Genomic DNA, 21221 nt, shown 5'->3' with positions numbered 1-21221 from the left:
CGGATGAATCCAGCAATGAAGTTTTAATGAGGTTCATACAAGAGTGCTCAATACCGGAGCAAAACAAGACATACATTTTATTTGCTATACATAACCATTTATATGTCTCTACACATTAATGAGCATGTTTCGGTCAGCCAGTTGCAAGTAACTAGAGAGTTCTTCACGCGATAAGCAATATCGCGTGAATAGGCCTAGAGTTACTTGTAACTGGCTGACTGAAACATGCTTATTAATGTGTCGCGACATATAAATGGTTATGTAGAATAAATAAAAAGTATATATATATATATATATATATATACTAGCGGGGGGGGGGTCCGGGCATAAAATACGCTTAAATATGATATTTTAATTTGTCCAGATTTCATATATATATTATTATAGAGTCGTGATTTCAAGAGTAAAATAAAAGTATTTTGGTGCCATTAGCTAGAATCGAAACCGAAACTGTAGCATTCAAAGCTGGTGACGTTACCACAGTACCAACGTGACACGCATATGAACTGATTAAAAATAAACTAAGATGAATGTATAAAATGTATAACGATTTTTTTTTTCAATTTTGACCCATTTTTGACCCCCTTAAAACTATTTTAACTGGCTAAAGACCCATAATAAAAAAAACGGTCCATAAAATATCCAATCATTTGAGGTCTGTAGTGCCGATCTTCGACTTTTAGTTTCGGAAGAGATAGAGTTTGAAAATATGGAGACAGACAGACAGACAGACAGACATATAGCCTTTTATATATTAGATACATATGTGTAATGGTTGTATTGATTGGTTTCCGATGAAACCCGCATGATTATTAAAGAGTGCTTAATGGAGGACAGAGCTGGTATAAAGTCTATTTATTATACAAACATTATTGGTTACATATGTGCATACAACCCACCCCTTCTTTCAGAGCGTAAACTACACACAAAAAACGAATGTAAACTTGATTCTCGTTTCAATAACGTCCCCCATTTTGATCTGATGAGGTGGTCTCTGATTAGAGATTCCACTGAAACATGTATGCACATATGTAATCAGTAATGGTTTTATAATAAACAGACTATATATATATATATATATATATATATATATATATATATGTATATATATATATATATGTATATGTATATATATATGTATATGTATATATATATATATGTATATGTATATATATATATATATATATGTATATGTATATATATATATATATGTATATATATATATAGTAAGTATATATATTAGAACTTACATTGACACTGTTCATATACCTAAGCTCAATTTCTTTACACAAAGAGCATTGTTTAATATGCTAAGGGTAATTCATGTATCACTTCCCAATATGCTCAACCCAAGATAGGGAGCATTATAGTCATCCACATACAGTAATGTTTCGCTGTTTCACAGCTCATCAGTGCGACTAGGCAAGCAACTACCTTAAGCCAGGATCGAAACCCGATCACCTAAATGACAGTCGGAGATTAGTGATGGGACGATTCTGATACTTTTCCCGATTCCAATATAATTACCAATTCCGATTCTTTATAAATCTTTAAATATTTAACTATAGACTAGTAATTTTTTTCTAATTACCATAAAAACAAACAGTAAATGTTCAGTTATTTTCTCAAATGTAAAATGAAAACACTTTTTACTATTACTGGTAGTTTAAAATCATTAAATATTTATTATTTTATCATTATTACGGGCAGAGGAAGGTATTACTTTCAACAAAATCAAATAAAAACAGATAATTAAAAGAATCGTTTTTGGCATCAGAAAATCGACAAATATTATGATTCCAATACCAATTTTGATACCCCCAAAAATTCCAATTTTTCCGATTCTGATGAATCGTCCTAACACACACACACACACACATAATTATATATATATATATATATATATATATATATATATATATATATATATATATATATATATATATATAAAAGGCAAACTGAATGAGGTGGTTACCTGATACAAGCAAAGGGTAAACTTCAATCTAATATAAATATTAATACTTATATATTAATACATTAATCCCAATCAAAAAAAAAAAAAAAGAAGCTCAATACAAGCACAATAGAGAATAGAGCTTGTTATAAGAGAAGAGAAATTAAAACTGTAAATTAAAATTTACAATTAAATATATTATTCGACAGAATACTCCTATAAGCAATATTCAAAGTCCTTATTCCGCAAAAGTTTCAAAGTTTGCTAATTTCTTTCTGTCCTCTGATGAGAAGGATAGCAAGAACATTCTTTGAAGCTCCGCGGAATAAGGACTTTGAACATTGCTTGCAGGAGTATTCTGCTGAATAAAAAATTTAATTGTAAATTTTAATTTACAGTTTAAATTTCTTTTCTCTCATATATATATATATATATATATATATATATATATATATATATATATATATATATATATATATACAATAAGGGGATTTAGTTAGTATCACAAGGATACTAACCCCTTGGAGGCCATAGAATGATGTTAGGATAGTACTGGTGTTAATAGGCTTACTAAAGAGGGGAACGCTTCTGCATTGTTAGTAATAAGACAATTTGTGTGGATGGCGTTTCGTGTGGGTGTCCTATATAAATTGTTTTTCGACTTGCATTATATTATTAATGGTGAATATATACACATAGTTTCTCTTCTACAGTGTATGAATCACCAAAAGCGTGTGTGTGTGTGTGTGCGCACGGAGACATAACTCCAGAGTGCTCAACTATGTTAATAAAAATCATAATATATGCTACCATACAATGATGTCATTCAATCCGTAGTCATCCGTACCGGCGGTTTCGGAGGCAATAGTTGTTGGGGTGCTACCTCTTCATTGACAGCCGAAGTAACGGCATATTTTGGAGTACAGTGAACTTTTGCTGTTGTTATAATTTTATGCGCGTGCACACACACACACACACACACACACACACACAATTATTCCAGGTCAAGAATATTCAAAGATAAAAACCAATGAATCTAACAAGGTTTAGATAAGTGTTCAATAGCAAATACAATACTTTGTATTCATATTTACATAAACATATTAATATCGCTACACGATCATGACAATATTTCGGTAACACCGCGTTTCTTCGCCTTCGGGCCGAGATCACAGTGTAGTATCTGTTCTGATGCTACACTTCACCTTTTCTGTCCTCGGTCAGTTGGGGGAGAAATGTTTCATGACTGAGACAATTTTAATTTTTGTTCCTATCCAGAGTGCCCCTTTTTGGGGAGCTGGACCCCCCCCCCATCCACACACATTAAAAACCGACCTTGTGTCTAACTCTGCTCTCGTGGGGAGGCAAGTAAATAGGAACTAATGATCTCGTCAGGCGATGTTACTTTTAAGAAAGTAAAGTCCTCAATAAAATGGAGAAAAAACAAATTTCACACACACACATCGGCTCGTGTATCAAGTTTATTTGTAGTCAGATAATTAAAAATTCTGTATACCTCTTTTACAATGTTTTTTTTTTTGAAAATTTGAATTAATTTTCAATAATAAGATTTTTCTATTATATATATATATATATATATATATATATATATATATATATATATATATATAACAAATTTGTAGTATTCCGAATTATACTGGGTTAATATAATTCAGTAATTGTTCATATACCAATAAATTTAAGCCAAAAAGGAGAGATGACTTAAAAAGCTACAAAATTATCATATTTCATAATTGAGCATTCATATACTGTTTTAACAAAAACGAAGACTTCAAGAAATGGGTTGATAGCAACAAAAAGTGTATTTCATTGTTAGTTACAATTGTTTCAGGACCATTTTGACAAATTCAAACAATATGTCGTTCGGAAATCTTTAAAAAATACTTTACAAAGGATGCGATAGAGGTAAAGTGTTCTCGCTTGTTTTCTTTTCCTCATAAAGGAAATGTTTCTTTTCCTTAATGTTCCATTGTTAAAGTGTTTTTTACTTAATAAGTCTGAAGAAAGGCTGTTGTGAAAATTTTCAAACGACATATTGTTTGAATTTGTCAAAATGGTCTTGAAACAATTGTAACTAACAATGAAGTACACTTTTTGTTGCTATCAACCCATTTCTTGAAGTCTTCGTTTTTGTTAAAACAGTATATATATATATATATATATATATATTGTTTTTAAAATATAATTATGCACTGACACGTGTTTTGTCATCTATGACTCATCAGAGTGGCTGAATCTAGTGAGACTCGAAATCGATTTCAAATCTCGCTAGATTCAGCCACTCTGATGAGTCGTAGACGACGCAACATGTGTCAGTGGATAATTATATTTTAAAAACAATATATGCCGCACCCCATATGGGGGTACCAAATTGGTTAAAGGGAAAATTATTCCCAACTTGCATTTAGATAAAAATGCACTTTTGCAAATAACTGAATTCATTCAAAACGTACCGCAAAAACAAATAAAATATATATATATATAATCAATATAGCAGGGCTCCCCGTGTTGCCTGGTTGTAAAATATGCTTAAATATGATATTTTGATTAATGCGGACTTCGTATTTGTCATTATATTATATTGGAGCCAATATATAGTAATGATTAGGGCTATGACAACAGCATATTCTTTTCCTTGTTTTGATTCTCAGGGATATATCCATTGATATCATGTATGTTTTTATGTAGAGTGATGTGATCTTCGGTTGATTAATGATGTCTGTGTTGAGAGTAAAAACAATGAAAAGAATATGCTGTTGTCATAGCCCTAGTAATGATTTAAAAAGTTTTTAAAAAAAATGGCTTGTGCACCACCACTGAGAATCGAAACCAAAACGTTTAGCTTACAATTTTTATTTTTTCCTCCGCCGTTAATGCCTGAGCTATGAAGACATGTTTGCTGCAAGGTTAAAAATTAAAACATGAACCAATAGCTACTACGTTATGCATACATCTTTGTAATGCTGGCGTTCGACCTTCACCTGGCAAATTTAATTTTTTTTTTAATTTTCACACTTTTGTACAGATTTCCCGGGCTAAAACTCAAATATAAAGTTTCGCATGGGTTCAAATACCTTATATGTGAATTTCATGTCTGTAGACCAAAAACTCTAGGAGTTTGGTAGGCAAAATTTTTTAAACAAAAATATATGTGTATACATAAATATATATAGAAAGAGTTTTGTGTTTACTATAAGCTTTTTACGCAAATATTATGCAAGTATAAATCATGTAGAATATCTGCATGAATACAATTACACGTAATAGTTAACTAAAGATGATCAGCCTATAAGAAAACCTGAAAAACGAATAGGGAATTAATTAAAATGATTGTTTAAAAGAATATGCAAATTAGCTAGATCTTTTTCAGATGAATGCAATTCCACAACCCATGTATAACAAAGTTGTATTTTGTTTTTAAATATATGATTTGAGAATCTTAGGTAGGAGGACCCCACCCCCACCCAGTGTGCTTGAGATATTGTGGTGAATGAGAAGATTAGCTAGGATCAAGCAGAGATCAGCAAAGGAACAGTGATGAGGATGACCATACACACCCTCTCTCCGATTTTTGAGTGGCCTTGTGCCTAACTTTTTCATTATTTCTGTTTTGGTGGTAAACTTTCAGAGCGAATAAAAATATATAACTCAAAGTGTAGTATCTGTTCTGATACTACACCTAAGCTAATTTATCGGTGGTCAATGGAGGGAGAACTCTCTATACTGAGACAATTATTGTTTTTGGTCCCTACCAGAGTGCCCCTTTTGCCCTTCTTTTGGAGAGCTGGTTTTCCCCCCACATAAAAAAACAACCTTGTGTCACATTTTGCTTTTGTGGAGAAGCAAATAAATACTAACAGAAAAAAGTTGTTTTTTTTTTAATATGAATATCAATACACAAAAAATCCAAAGTCATCCCCATACAGTACTATTTCATGGTATCACAACTCATCAGTGTGGCTAGACATACACTTTTTCCCAGCCATGGATCGAACCTACAATCGCCGTGTTGACAGTCAGCAGCTCTAACCATCAGACCACAAATCAGTGCCCGTAAATAATATTTCTCCTCAAATGTCTGTTAAATTAACATTTGCCCGTCCGCACAGTGCTCAAACTATCAGTTATCTATCTATCTATCTATATATATATATATATATATATATATATATATATATATATATATATATATATATATATGATACAGAGAGAGAGAGAGAGAGAGAGAGGGGGATTTTGTTCTGAAGATAATCCAGCATTTTAAAATAAGAGGTTCATTGTAAGACTTAAAATAAACTCCGCCTTGAAACAGCTGTAAAAACTACAATACCATCGTGTATGTCCTTTATTTAAAACATGATTTAAAAAGTGTTTTATTCCCATATGCATACATATATAACAAAACAACTTTAGGCGAGTAGACTACATCAATTTAATTTCACAAAAGAATTTTTTTGAAGTCCAATTTGAAATTAAAAACAAAACTTAACAGAATTAGCCTCCATTCAACTACTTATCTTAAATTGTGATTTTATCTTTCTCTGTAAATACTTCTATTACAAGGATTTCTTTTTAATTTAAAAAAAACAAAAAAACAAATGTAATTTCGGCCTCGGTCAGGCGAGGAAAAATTCATCTTAACAGGAGCAATTTTTATTCTTGTCCCATTTCAAAGTACTCCTTTGGGCTCTTTGGGGAAACTATTTTGGAAAGAGGTAGATTATATTTTGTACCTATAAAGATTTACATATTCTAAGTATTTTTTTTTTTTTTTAAAGAAACCGATTTTTAAACATATTTCATTTTCTTTTACGTAAATAACTCAATTGAATTAAGTTTTATTCTTTATTGAAAATATAAATTGCAAACAACAACATGGTTCTTTTTTAATAAGGTTGTTTTTCATAAAACTCAACAGCATTAATTATATAACTGGCGAGAGAGAGAGAGAGAGGGAGCTAGATTTATAAGCCATGATTTGTGTACATAAAAAGTTGGTCTATAAAATAAATGTGAGTCTCTTCTTGGTTGGCACCCTGTAGCGAAGCTAGAGTGAGTTATCTCCCGTAAGCCAAACAGGAAGTTAGCAATGGTGATGCCAGGAATTCTAAGATGACTCAGCCGAGAGAGGGGAACAATAAGAGAGAGAGAGAGAGAGAGAGAGAGAGAGAGAGAGAGAGAGAGAGAGAGAGAGAGAGAGAAGTGAAAGGTAGGACAAGAGAGAGAGAGAGAGAAAGAGGGGGGACGAAAGAGAGAGGAGAAAGAGGACGAGAGAAAATAGGAGAGAACAAGAGAGAGATAGAAAAGGAGAGGAGAAGAGAGAGATAGAAAAGGAGAGGAGAAGAGAGAGATAGAAAAGGAGAGGAGAAGAGCGAGAAAGAGAGAAAAAAGGGGAGATGGCAAAAGAGAGGGGTGGAAAGCGCATGAGAAAGAGAGAGAGAGAGGGGCGGGAAAGGAGAACAAGTTAGAAAGGGAGTGGACGAGAGAGAAAGAGAGGGGAGAATGAAAGGGGAGATGATGAGAGAGAGAGAGAGAAACAGAGGGGTAGGAGAAGACGAGAGAGAGAAGGAACGAATTGTATTTGACATTTTTAGTCTCTCCTATAGCACTGCTAGTTTTTTTTTAATGTAGGTCGTTATAAAACATTATTACTCACGAGATCGACACTAGAAAATAACATTGAAAAAAAAAAAAAAACAACAACAACAAAAGCCTATTTTAGAAAAACTGAAAGAAAAATTTTTTTCCGGATATTGAAAAGTATAAAATAAATATAAGCAGGTCATATAAGGAATATGATAGGACGTAGACTCAAGTCGTATTGGCTTCAGTTGGAATAGAAATATTACTGTTATATTATTATTACAGCTAATTAGTACGTATGAACGTACATTTTTACCGAACGAAAAAGGACAGTCAGGCGTTTTATTTTAAAGAGAGAAAGGGATAGATATGTACCCAAGAAGAATAAAGAATGGCTAGCTTAGTTTAGATAAAAAAAAAAAAAAAAAAAAAAAGTAGACAAGCTGTCAGAAACGATAAATAAGAGTCACGGGAGAGAAAAAAAAAAAAAAAAAAAAAAAAGAGAAAGATAGAAAGGCGAGATAACGATGGTATGAAAAAAAAAAAAATAAATAAATAAAGCAAACAAATGAGGAATAGGAAAGGGGGAGTCGTAATGGAAGGAGGGGGATAAAAAAAGTTGATTGGAGTGGTTGGCAAGCGAAGAAACATGCGGAGATGATGGATGAAGGCAGGGGAGAAAGAAAAAATAATCGAAAGAATAAAAATTAAACATGGGCTGGAAATACTAAAGAGAGAGAGAGAGAGAGATGGGGGGTACGCATACACACACACACACACACACACACACACACACGCGGTAATCGAGCGTTGAAATAAAAATAGAGAAAGGTGAGGAAGCATTTGTTGTAGGGCTACAAAGACAAGTTCAATCTCTGACATTCGTTTATTGTGTATGTCAGCCAGAAGTTAGACAGGCTCCATCAATTAATAAGAAAAAAAATATATTAAGTAGCGTGAAGATTTGCCTTAACGAATTAAATAAACTGTTTGATACGAATATCTTTGGGAAAGAAAGAAAAAAGAAAAATGTCTAAGGCTTGTTCGTCTTCGTCACACATATATAAAAAAAAAATGAAGTAAAATAATTTTTAAAAAATGCTGTGTTTTTTTTTTTTTTTTTTTTTAAATTAACAAAAGAGATTAACTATCGGGTTACCATCTATCAAAAAAAAAAAAAAAAAAAGAAAGAAAGACATGAAAATTACGAATGTTAAATCTGGCAAAAAAAAAAAAAAAAAAAAAAAAAAAAAAAAAAAAAAAATGGAAAATAAGATAGCTGGATCGTTTGCAGATAAAATTGCAAGTTTTTAAATATAAAAACTGTTTCGTTTTTCACCGATATTTAAATGATATATTTAACTTTTTTTCTTTTTTTAAACAAAGAGAAATATTTATTTAATATTTTTTAGTTGAAAGAAAATTAAAAAAAAATAATAATGAAGGGTTGAACGCAAGCTCTTTTTTTAAAATTTTTTTTCTCTTCCTTTTTCACTCAGGCGCGCACTTGCTGGGTTAATATAGTTTGCCGCGCTCTGTCTCTGCTGAAGTTTAAACTTGATAACATTACACAACACATCTTCATGACTCATTCTGAATATATATTTATGATATCACCTTTTTCCCCTTCTCTCTACTGCTTTTCTCTTCCGATCTTTCAGTTTCTTTTGTCTTTCCTTTCTCCTAACACCCCTCTTCTCTCTCTCCATCGTTTTTTTTTTCATATTTCTCATCATTAATATGTTCTATTTAAACATCTGACGACAACGTACTAATAAATTAATATTTTTGTACATCTTTGACTAACTAAAATTATCACACACATTTTTTTTTTTCTTTTTTGGATCCATAGGCGAAGATAGGAGTGGAAATAGTTTTTTTAGGTTCTCAATCTATATTTATATAGATTAGGCGAAGAGGTAAAAAGAAAAAGGCGAGTCCATTCCTCGGTGGTAGAGGGTGGGCAGCCAACGAATTCTATCTGCTTGTTCGCTGAACTGGTAACACTAGAGTACATGAATATTATTATTTTTATTTATTTTTATTTTTTTTTTAGTTTTGAGAGAAAGAAAGCGAAGAAGCCCAGCTAGTTTTTGCCATGACCCTGGAGGAAAGAAGGAGAAGGAGGAGATATTTGTAACCGGTATTCGATTAGACGATTCCATTGCAGCAGGCCAACAGGGGGTGCACAGGATTAGTGCCTATTGATTTTACAGTTCTCTTGAACGACGTGAGGCCAACCAGGCAAGCCCAAACTGTTCAGGATGGAGAGAGAAGGAGGGGGGGGAAGATTGAGAGAACGAATGAGAAATTGTGCGAACGACAAATATCTAAGAATGAAAGAAAGAAAAGCCAAAAATATTCAGGAATAAAGCATTTATCCCCCTTGCCCTATAAAATTTATGGTTAACACATCGAGTTTTCCAGTTTAGGAGAAAAGAGAAAGGGTTTCTTTTTTTTTTTTTTTTTATCAGTGTGTTTAGGAGTGACGATTTAAAACTATTGCCAAATCTCTTTCTCATATTTTAAAAATTTATTCAAATAATTTACTCCCCTCCCTTTGCTTCGTCTTCATATATTATTAATAATTCAGTTTTAAGGCAAACGAGTTTTAAAGTTATATATTTTTTACCTTCCTCTGCCAATAACATTTGAGGAGAGAAGAGTTTCTTCCCTTCTTTTTCATTCATTTTTTTTAAAGAAAACTTTTTTATTCTTTAATTATCATCATCACCATCACCCTCATCATCATCATCATCATCATCATCATCATCGTTGTTATCATCAAATCATATTTACATTTAACAGAGATTGGCTTTCGAATAGCTTTTTAGATCACAGTTTAGTATCTGTTCTGACTTCTGATCCTACACTTCATCTTTTCTGGACTCGGTCAGTGAAGGAGGAGAAATCCTTCTAGACTGAGACAATTTTAATTTTTGTTCCTATCCAGAATGCCCCTTTTTTGGGGGTGAGCTGGATTTTCCCCGCATTAAAAACCGACCGTGTGTCTAACTCTGCCCTCGTGGGGAGGCAAGTAAATAGGAACTTTTTAGATGTAAAACTAAAGAAAGACACAATGTTAATCTCAATAATTAAAAAACGCGTAGAAAACGCCCCCCCCCTTTTTCTTAAACGAGCATAAAATATATATTCTATATTAGAATAAATAAAAAATAAAATAAAATTCACAATGGAAATTACAACATAAGAACAATATTGTACGACATAGACAATTCTAAAATAAAATTTGAAAAAAATAATAAATAAATAACTGCAAATATTTTCCTGATAATATTAAATAAACTCAAATATCTTGCTAATTTTGAAAATTCTTTTAAAAATGAAACAAAGGATTTTAACAAAATAGAGTTTAAAATAGCAAACATTTTTTTTTTTTTTCTTTTTAAAATTTTAAATATCACATGTTGTGGGTTAAAAATTTAAAAAAAACATTGATTAAAATAAAGATTGTATAATTTTTTTCCTCACAAGGCGAAGTCGGATTATCAATATAAAAAAGAGCCTTAAAAATAAGTGCGAACAAAAATAAACGAATTCAATGATTATGCGGTGTTAAATATTTTTTATCTGTTATGGTTTGAATTTGAAATAACTATTATACAAACTAGACAGTTCACAGAGAATAAAAATATGAAAATTAAAAAAAAAAAAAAAGTAGTGTAAGTAGCACACACAAACACATAAACACACATACACACAAACACACAAAATACTAGCAGGCCGCCCGGCATTTCCCGGTCATAAAATAAGCCTACATACGATATTTTACTTTATGGAGATATCGCATTGATTATTATAGAGACAAAATTCTATTGATTATTATATTACATCCAATATATACTAGTGGTCCAATCATAAAATATGCTTAAACATAATATTTTGATCCATACAGATTTCGTATATATTATTATAGAGCCAGTTTTCTATTAAATATAATATAGTACCCCATATAAGTGATTTCAAAAGTTAGGGGGAAAAATGACTTGGGTGTTATCAGCTAGAATCGAAGACAAAACATTTAGAGCTCAAGCCTTAGTCGTTACCATTTGAGCTATCGACATATAAATAAGAAAACGTTAATAAAAGCAGCTGAATTGAACATATAAATGTGTATTTGAGCATGCGGAGAAGTAAGAACTTCAGTCGACTTGCTCCTGTTAAGGTCACTTTTTAAAAAAATAAATTTAAGCCCATGAGCAGCTATTTTTACCGGCTGAAAACCAGATCAGGTTAAAATCCCCTATATATCAAGTTTCAAGTTTGTAGACTAAAGCTTGATAGAGGAGTTTGGTAGAGACTATTCCGCAGATATAGGCTAGAATGTTTTCATCCTTAATGCTATGCAATTATGCACAATGTTTGCCCAGTTTTTTTTTTTTTTTTTTTTTTTTTTTTTTACATTTTCACCCCAAACAAGGCGCATTGTCACTTTGGTGTAGGGGGCTACTATCAGGGGCAGCAACTACTGGGGCACTATGTTGGGATTTGGTCAGCAAGATGTCGGTTCACATTGCACTTGAACTTCTGCATGTCAGTACAGTTAGGGAAGCAGGAACTTGGAATGGAATTCCAGAGTCTAGCGGTTCTGGGGAAGAAACTACTGGAGTGGAAAGATCTTTTACATCTAGGGATCTCTACTGTGTGGGGGTGGGATTTAGCTGCCTGTCGGGTTTGTTGAGAGTGTCTACGTCGTGGGGGCACAAGTGTCTGCAGTTCGTCAGAGCATTCACCATTAAAATACTTGTAGAACAAGCAGAGGGATGCAACGTTTCGTCGATGGGACAGAGGCTGAAGATGCCAGTTCAGGGCCTATCAGATTGGCAACTTTTTTTAACCTTGTCTAGGAGCGAGAGACTAGCAGCAGATGCACCAGCCCAAATGTGACAACAATACTCCATACAAGGGCGAATGGTGGCCTTATAGAGGTACAGAATACTTTCAGGTGTCAGTAGTTTTCTAGCATGGTAGAGAGAGCTTACCTTTTTCGCAGTTGTGTACAAATCCCAAGATAGGAGCCTTCTATCATATCTGAAACGAGCGAGATCGGAGATGTGTTGCTGTACAACTCATGCTCTCTACCGATCCAAGTTATGAGAACAGGACCATTGCCAGCACCCTCAAAATGCAAATCCGAGTGGTTCAACGCCTGAGGGCAGAGCACAATGCATCGGACGAACCATGATTATGGTCTTTGGTGTGGTTTCAAGTGAGGGCCACATCATACCGCCTCACATCTTCAAAGTCGACTTGAAAGTCAACACCAAAGTGTACCTGGATGTGCTGAAAATGTAGTGATCCCCTGGCGCAATCAGGTGGCTGCTGGCAGACCCTGGGTGTGGCAGCAAGACTTACTGACCCAGAAGTCTAAAGAGACCCACACTTGGCTTCACAAGGAGTGCTATGACTTTGTACCCTTTTCTCACCGCCCCCCCTCCTCTCCCGACTTGAACCCGCTTGACTACTTCATTTGGTCATACGTTGAAAACATCACCAACATGACCTCCCACAACACCAAAGCCAGCCTGATCGCCGCCATCTGCTGAGTATTCATCAAGCTCCAGCCAGTGCTTGTGGTAAAGGCATGCTCCTAGTTCCGGATCCATATCGAGGTGATGATTGAGGCTGAAGGCAGCTACATTGAATAGATGTCAGCTCCACTACATAATCAAGTTACTTGAATTGATTTTTTTCAATAAAATGCATAAAATAAAGCTGTAGTGTTGTTCTTTTTAGGGCTACACTTTTATCTTTCCACTCTGTATATATAAAGTTTCCAGTCTGTAGGCCGAATATTCAGAGAGGAGTTTGGTAGAGACATTTCGCACGCACAGAGACAAGGTAACTTTATATATGTGTGTGTGTGTGTGTGTGTGTGTGTGAGTGTTTATATATATATATATACATATATATATATATACATATATATATATATACATATATATATATACATATATATATATATATATACATATATATATATATATACATATATATATATACATATATATATACATATACATATATATATATATATATACATATATATATATATATATATATATATATATATATATATACATATATATATATATATATACACATATATATATATATATATATATATATATATATATATATATATATATATATATATCATAAAATATGCTTAAATATATTTTCATTTGTCCAGATTTCGTATATACTATTATAGAGTCGTGATTTCAAAATTAAAGAAAAAGTATTTGGGTGCCATCAGCTAAAATCAAACCCGAAAGCAAAACTGTAGCATTCAAAGCTGGTGACGTTACCACAGTACCAACGTGACACGCATATGAACTGATTAAAAATAAACTAAGATGAATGTACAAAATGTATAACGATTTTTTCAATTTTTATCCCTTTTTAACCCCTTAAAAGCTATTTTAACCGCCTAAAAACCCATAAAAGAACAATCCATAAAAAATCCAGTCATTTAAGGTCCTTAGCGCCACTCTGTGAGTTTTAGTTGCGGAAGAGATGGATTTTGAAAATATGGAGGAAAACAGACAGACAGACAAACATACTGAGTTTTATAAATTATATTTTGCACAAACGATTAAAATCATTAATGCATTTTTATCTTCAAATTATCTGCAGATAATTAATTTTAAAGAAAGTTTAATTTTTATTTAATTAACTAAATTTGCACAAGAAAACTATTTTTGAAACTGATTCATACTATTTTGTGTATTTATTTATGTGAACTATACTTTCTTCAAATAGCATTTAAGATTTGCCATGTTTTTAATCATTATTGGAGGATTAGTCTATTTTTCCATTTTTTTTTCTTTGAATGTAATAAAAGTTAATTGTACTCTTTTTAATATTATCAAAAACATTCACAAGAAATACTCGTTTGGCTGTAAACATTTGCCTGCTTTCTGGCTGACTATAATATAGTCGTCTTCAAGTCCAACGTAAACAAGTTCTTGATGAGCCGTTCCACTTATGTAATCCAATTTACCAAATTTCAACTACTAACAATTACTACATCACTGTCCCATTAACCACTGTACACTTATTAACCCTCGTCCTCGAGTGGCCTCTGAGCCTTGATAAGCGATGACTCCTTGTAAAAAAAAAAAAAAAAAACACTATCAATAATTTCTCCCACTCTTTATCTGTGTCTAAACCAATCGTAGATTCCATGAACAAAGTTTCTTTCTTAGAACTGTACACCTGTGGAACTCTCTTCCATTTACCTGCTTTCCAGCTGACTACAATATGGCCGTCTTCAAGTTCAATGTAAACAAGTTCTTGATGAACCGTTCCCCTTAAATAATCCAATTTACCAAATTTACACTTCTAACGATTACTATGATATTGTCCTTTCGACCAATGTATACTCTTTAACCCTTATCCTCGAGTGGCCTCTGGACCTTGATGAGTGTTAATTCCTTTGGAAAAAAAATTTGGGTTTGTATTACTATACATAGAGATTCGAAAAAGTTGTCAAAAAACAAATACATAACAAATAAATGTTATTAAAGGCAAGATAAGTTACTTTTCTCTGGATAAGTTTTTAGTGTTTTTATTTAATGTAACATGTTTATTCAGCTCGAAAAACATAGTGTTTACCAATGTATTGGAAAGTTAAAAATAAAAAACTATACAAAATACTGTTAGAAACTCGCTCAAGATATGTTACCTTGACATAGGCTGACATATAGTCGGTGTGTTTTAAACAGTATTTTGTCTAGTTTTTTTTTTATTTTTAACACCTTTTCCCAAACTTACTGTGTAAAAAAGAGAGTCGAACGCCATTTTTGATTTTCCAACACATCGGTAAACACTAAGTTTTTCAAGCGGATGAAACATGTTACATTAAATAAAAACACTAAAAAGATATCCAGTTAGGTAGAAAAGTAACTCATCTTGCCTTTGATGACATTTATTTGTTATATATTTGTTTTTTGACAACTTTTTCGAATCTATGTGTATAGTAAAACAAATCCAAAAAAGAAAAAGTAAAAAAAGAAAAAGGAAAAGAAGTCGAGTTTGAAAGGATCAGCCTTTGAGATTCATTTTAACATGAATGTTTATTTGATCCTCTGACTTGAAGCAGGACAAATTGTTCAACAATCACTCTTTACAACTGCTGATCTCAACCTTTAGCAATGGTCATTTTTGAATTACTCAAAAGGAAATTATCTGCTTGTTTGCATTAGTGATCTTTAAAACCAATGCATTTTAGACGGAAAAATTATTACATACTTACGTGTCATGGCAAAATTAGTATAAAGTTTTTGGGTTTGTATTACTGTACACATAGATTCGAAGAAGTTGTCAAAAAACAAATATATAACAAATAAATGCTATCAAAGGCAAGATAAGTTACTTTTCTACCAAACTGGATATAATTTTTGTGTTTTTATTCAATGTAACATGTTTATTCAGCTCGAAAAGCATACAGTTTACCGATTTAATGGAAAATTCAAAATGGCGCCCGACTCTCTCTTTGACACGGCAAGTTCGGGAAAAGGTGTTATAAATAATAAACTAGACAAAATACTGTTAGAAATTCGCTCAATATATGTTACCGTGACATAGGCTGACATATATTCGGTGGTTTTTTAATAGCATTTTGTCTAGTTTATTATTTATAACACCTTTTCCCAAACTTACCGTGTTAAAGAAAGAGTCGGACGCCATTTTGAATTTTCCAATACATTGGTAAACACTGCATGTTTTTCGAGCTGAATAAACATGTTACATTGAATAAAAACACAAAAAATACATCCAGTTAGGTAGAAAAGTAACTTATCTTGCCTTTGATAACATTTATTATATATTTGTAATCTATGTGTACAGTAATACAAACCCAAGTTTTAACATTACTGCGACATGACAATTGAGTAGATACTATTGGTTTCACTTGAAATTCAATATTTCAATTTTCTCAAATTTCGCTACAATAACGAAAAAAGTGTCTCTTGGCCTTTTGGCCAAGATCAAAGTGTAGTATCTGCTCTTCATATGCTGCACTTCCATTTCTTGTTCTCTTTCGGTGGAGGAGCAGTCCTTCACGACTGAGACAATTTTTTATTTTTGTACCTTTTCTCCACGTTAAAATACGACCCTGGTGTCTAACTCTGTCCCCTGGGGAGGCATTGTAAATAGTTACAATAACGAAAAAGAACCTTCAGTATGACAAACTGACTTATCTCCCTTGACTGAAATTGACTTTAATTGAATTAAATTAAGAGTACATTTTTAAAACGAACGTAATTATCAATGATTTTTTTTTTTTTTTTTTTTGTTACAAATTCATCTAGCATATCATCTGCGGGATCATTTTTCATCATTTTTGAAATTCATACTAATTTCGCTAATGACACGTAACTACATAATAATGTTTTCACCTGAAATGCATTGGGTTAAAATATCACCAAACACCCGAAATTGATTACATTAGTTAAGAAATAAAAAAGAAATTTACAGTTTTATTTAGAAAAAATAAAAATAAATAAAATAAAAAAATAAAATAAATAAATGAATGAATAAGGCATTTTCCAATTCTACAAAAATTATAACCCAAAAAAGGAAAACTCTGGTGAAACCTGAATTTTTGTTATTAGGAATTTTTTTAAAAAGTAATTTTAAAATGGTTCAAGTTGTGCTGAAAATTTTTAAAGATTACAAATCACTCATGTGTATTCGTTAGACTTAAGTTAATGCGTATTTATCATGAAACTTTTTTTTATTTAATTTATTTTTATTTAGTGATGGGGCAATTCTAATATTTTTCCCGATTCCGATACAATTACTAATTCTGATTCTTTATTGAATCTCTAAATATTTAACTGTAGTGTTGTTATTTTTTTTCTCCACAATAACTGAAAAAATAAAGAATGTGCAGATATTTTCTCACCCCCCCCCAAAAAAAAGCAAAAAAAAAGACAAAAACAAACAAAAAAAACAACAAAAAAAGCAAACAAAAAAACAAAATAACAAAAAGAAAAGCAAAAAAAAACAAAAAAACAACAAAAAAAGACAAAAACAAACAACAAAAAAGCAAACAAAAAACAAAAAAACAACAAAAAAGCAAACAAAAAACAAAAAAAGCAAAAAAAAGCCAAAAACAAACAAAAAAAAAACAAAAAAGCAAACAAATAACAAAAAAACAAAAAAAGCAACAAAAAAACAACAAAAAAAGACAAAAACAAACAACAAAAAAGCAAACAAAAAACAAAAAAAAACAAAAAAGCAAACAAAAAACAAAAAAAGCAAAAAAAGCAAAAAAAACAACAAAAAAAGACAAAAACAAACAAACAAAAAAAACAACAAAAAAGCAAACAAATAACAAAAAAACAAAAAAAAGCAACAAAAAAACAACAAAAAAGACAAAAACAAACAACAAAAAAAGCAAACAAAAAACAAAACAAAAAAAAACAAAAAAAGCAAACAAAAAACAAAAAAAAAGCAAAAAAAGCAAAAAAAAAACAACAAAAAAAAGACAAAAACAAACAAACAAAAAAAACAACAAAAAAGCAAACAAAAAACAAACCAAAAAAACACTTGCGGGGGGGGGGGGGAATGATCTAAAGATTTTAGTTTTATTGGTTGTTTACATGTATATACACATTTATTATTTTGTTATTATTATCAGCATTATTGGCCTTGATAATGTATTGATAGCTATGAAAAAAAAAGAAAAAGTCCAATGTGAACAAGTTCTAATTGAATCGTCCCCCTAAGTAATCCAAGTTACAAAATTCCCACTGTTTACTATGCTAAAATCACAATAACTAATGTATACCTATTAACCCTTATCCTCGAGTGGCCTCTGGGCCTTGATAAGTGGTGACACCCATGTAAAAAAAAAAAAACAAAAAAAAAAAAACAACCAACCTGCCAAAAAGAAAAAAATCATGCGCAAGCACCTCTTTGTGAGTATCCATAGTCTGTCAAAGACTGAAGAAGCCTTTATATTTAGGATCGGGCAACGCCGGGTTCCCTACTACTATTTTATATTTTCATTGAATTTTCTTTAAATACTTTTCCTTTTCAGTTAATATTTTTTTCTTTTTTTGATAATTTCTAGCTAGCAATTTGCCATCTTGCACTCTACTTTTATTATGATAAAATGCAAAGAGCCGATAAATATCATTATAATCCTTTGTTTGAATAATAGTTTGATATAGTCATTATAACCATTTCTCTAAGTAAATTATTTGGTGCTTCTACAGAATTGGGACGTAACTTTTGTAGTCGATAAATGGAGTTTTCAGATAAAAAAAAACAATGGTTTCAACTGATTTTTTTTTGTCAATTCTATTATGCAGTTGAAATTACCTGACTATTACTGAATTATTAAACAAAACAACTTTAATCATGTTAGCAAGTGAAAAATTGCTGCTATTTTGTTTAAATCAAAACGGAAACTTGCCTCTCTTTTGAACCCTCCTGCGTCTTATGATCGTTTTTGTCAAATTCTGTTTTTTATTTTCTTTAATAAATGATTTTCTATCTTATCAGTTTTCGTAATTTTTTGGATATAATCATCTTAAAAATATGAGAAATACGTAGATACCGTTGTTTTTATGCGAAATTCAGTTTTACGATTTCCAGAAATTTCATCTCAATAGTGTAGAAATACTGATCATTTTATTTCTTTTGAGCCTATAATCTTAATTTTCTGTATAACATTTTCATGTCTTTTTTTAGTTGTTAATCTTATATTCAAATATAGCTCTTCTCTCTCTCTCTCTCTCTCTCTCTCTCTCTCTCTCTCTCTCTCTCTCTCTCTCTCTCATATATATATATATATATATATATATATATAAAATATTATTTCCACAGCAAAACAACGTCGCAGCCTACAAGAGCCATGACAGACAACAAACTGGAAGTCCAAGACGAGTTTCGCCCTAAATTGGACTCATCAGTTAGACACATCCAAACCAAGGATTTGAAACCCAAGCCTCTTGCATGCAAGGCAAGCACTCTGCCAACTGAGCAAACGACCCGCACACAAGAAATTCTATTAACAACACAGATCAGCAAACCGTACCGAAATCCGACTGTGAAATGGACCTACTGCGTCTCGACAAGGGACGCAGTCATCCAACCATATATATATATATATATTGATTTAAAGGTTATGCGGATGTTTTGAAGCATGAAAAACGATGTTACTTTTTGTATTTAATATTTTTATTGTTATTTTTTATATTTCAAGCGGACCTCCGCTCTTGGTCACAAAAAAGTATAGAAAAATTTTTTTTTTTTCCATGCTTCAAAAAACCCTCCTAACCTTTAAATCACTATCCTAGAAGCATACGTGGACTTTTAACATTATATATATATATATATATATATATATATAAAATAAAACCAATAAAAATAAATAAAACAAATAAAATAAAACATTTATGTGATTTCCTTGGATTTTACTTGTGCAAATGGAAACTCAATTAACTTTCTTGGAGTTATATTTTTGGATTTTACCGTCATTGGATTATTTACCTTTCACCAGACTATCCATTCACGTGCAATCACCTTTTTCTTCACCATATTCCCTCGGCTTCACTTTTTGTTATCAAGTAAGATCTTTGACTTACTTGGAGTTTTATCAAATACTTTTGTATGCAAAATCCGATCCCGCATTTTGCTAATTCCTATTCTCTGATGAGAAGGAAAGTATTTCTTCGAAACTCCGCGGATTAAGGACTAACCATTTATCAAGTGTTTCCTTTTCAGATTAAATATGTTTTTAACTCTTTTTCAAAGTGTTTTTTAACATGTTTTACTAACTGTTTGCTCTTATATATATATATGTGTGTGTGTGTGTATATATATTGTTTTATTTTTTAACTTATTTTGAACATATAATCTCACTTCCATTTTTCTCTATTTTCAGATTATTTTATTTCTATTTTTGTTTTAAATCTATTTTTATATGCATTTCCGTATCCTCTTGTTTGTGGTTTCCGTCTTCTCTCCTTTTTCTTCCACTTTCTCTTCTATCTTCCCTACTTTTTCCTTTCTTCTTCTATTGTTGGCCCTTCTTTAATGTTCCCCATTATTTCATAGTAGCCTATATATTTTTTGTACTATTTACCTACACATATACTACCCTTCCTATTTACAATTACATGTTCAACCTATTTTAATTATTATCCTATTCCTTCGTTTTCATTTCATTTCTAAATGTCATTAAGTCATTTTTTTCTATATTACATTTTGTATTATTCTGGCCACTTCTCCTCTGATGGGGATCATTTAGCTTTGAAATGCCATGGCCTAAAGAGTATTTTTCTTAATTTCCCCCTTAACTTTTCTTTATTGTTGTGATAATATGATAAAGTTATATATAACTTTTATTCTTCCTCCTTTATTTTTGTTTTATATATATATACTAGCCTGGGTGCCCTGCATTGCCCGGGTGTTTGGAGATGTCTGTTGAGCAAAAAAAAAAAAAAAGGTGGGAGGTATAGTAGGTAGGCAGGTTCGAACCTGTACTGCGAAGGAGGAAAAGAATGTGAAAAAAAAAAAAAATAAACGTGACGTCTTTGTTGTTGTGTCTGTCGCCAGACAGGAAGTGACGTAGGTTTAAATTAAGGCTAGTCAATCGAAAAGAGAGGATGACATACAAACA

The 21221-nt window shown here is 31.7% G+C and overlaps 1 protein-coding gene across 2 annotated transcripts in view; it reads left to right on the top strand.

Annotated features, from left to right (window-relative positions):
* Positions 1-20362, top strand: part of LOC145263106 (uncharacterized) — a 28304-nt gene extending 7942 nt beyond the window's left edge. The window contains exon 3 of one of the 2 annotated variants that reach the window (XR_013864478.1): positions 19424-20359. The gene's annotated coding sequence lies outside the window, so the exon portion shown is untranslated. Of the gene's footprint in view, positions 1-19423 lie in introns of both variants that reach the window. The other variant, XM_080120037.1, reaches the window with a different exon arrangement.
* Positions 20363-21221: the final 859 nt, after the last annotated feature.

Source organism: Euprymna scolopes, chromosome 38 (assembly GCF_053919585.1).
Source record: "Euprymna scolopes isolate OS-2025 chromosome 38, ASM5391958v1, whole genome shotgun sequence".
NCBI classification, from domain to species: domain Eukaryota; kingdom Metazoa; phylum Mollusca; class Cephalopoda; order Sepiida; family Sepiolidae; genus Euprymna; species Euprymna scolopes.
The sequence above is the reverse complement of the archived record's forward strand: the minus strand, read 5'-3'. Positions and strand labels throughout refer to the sequence as shown.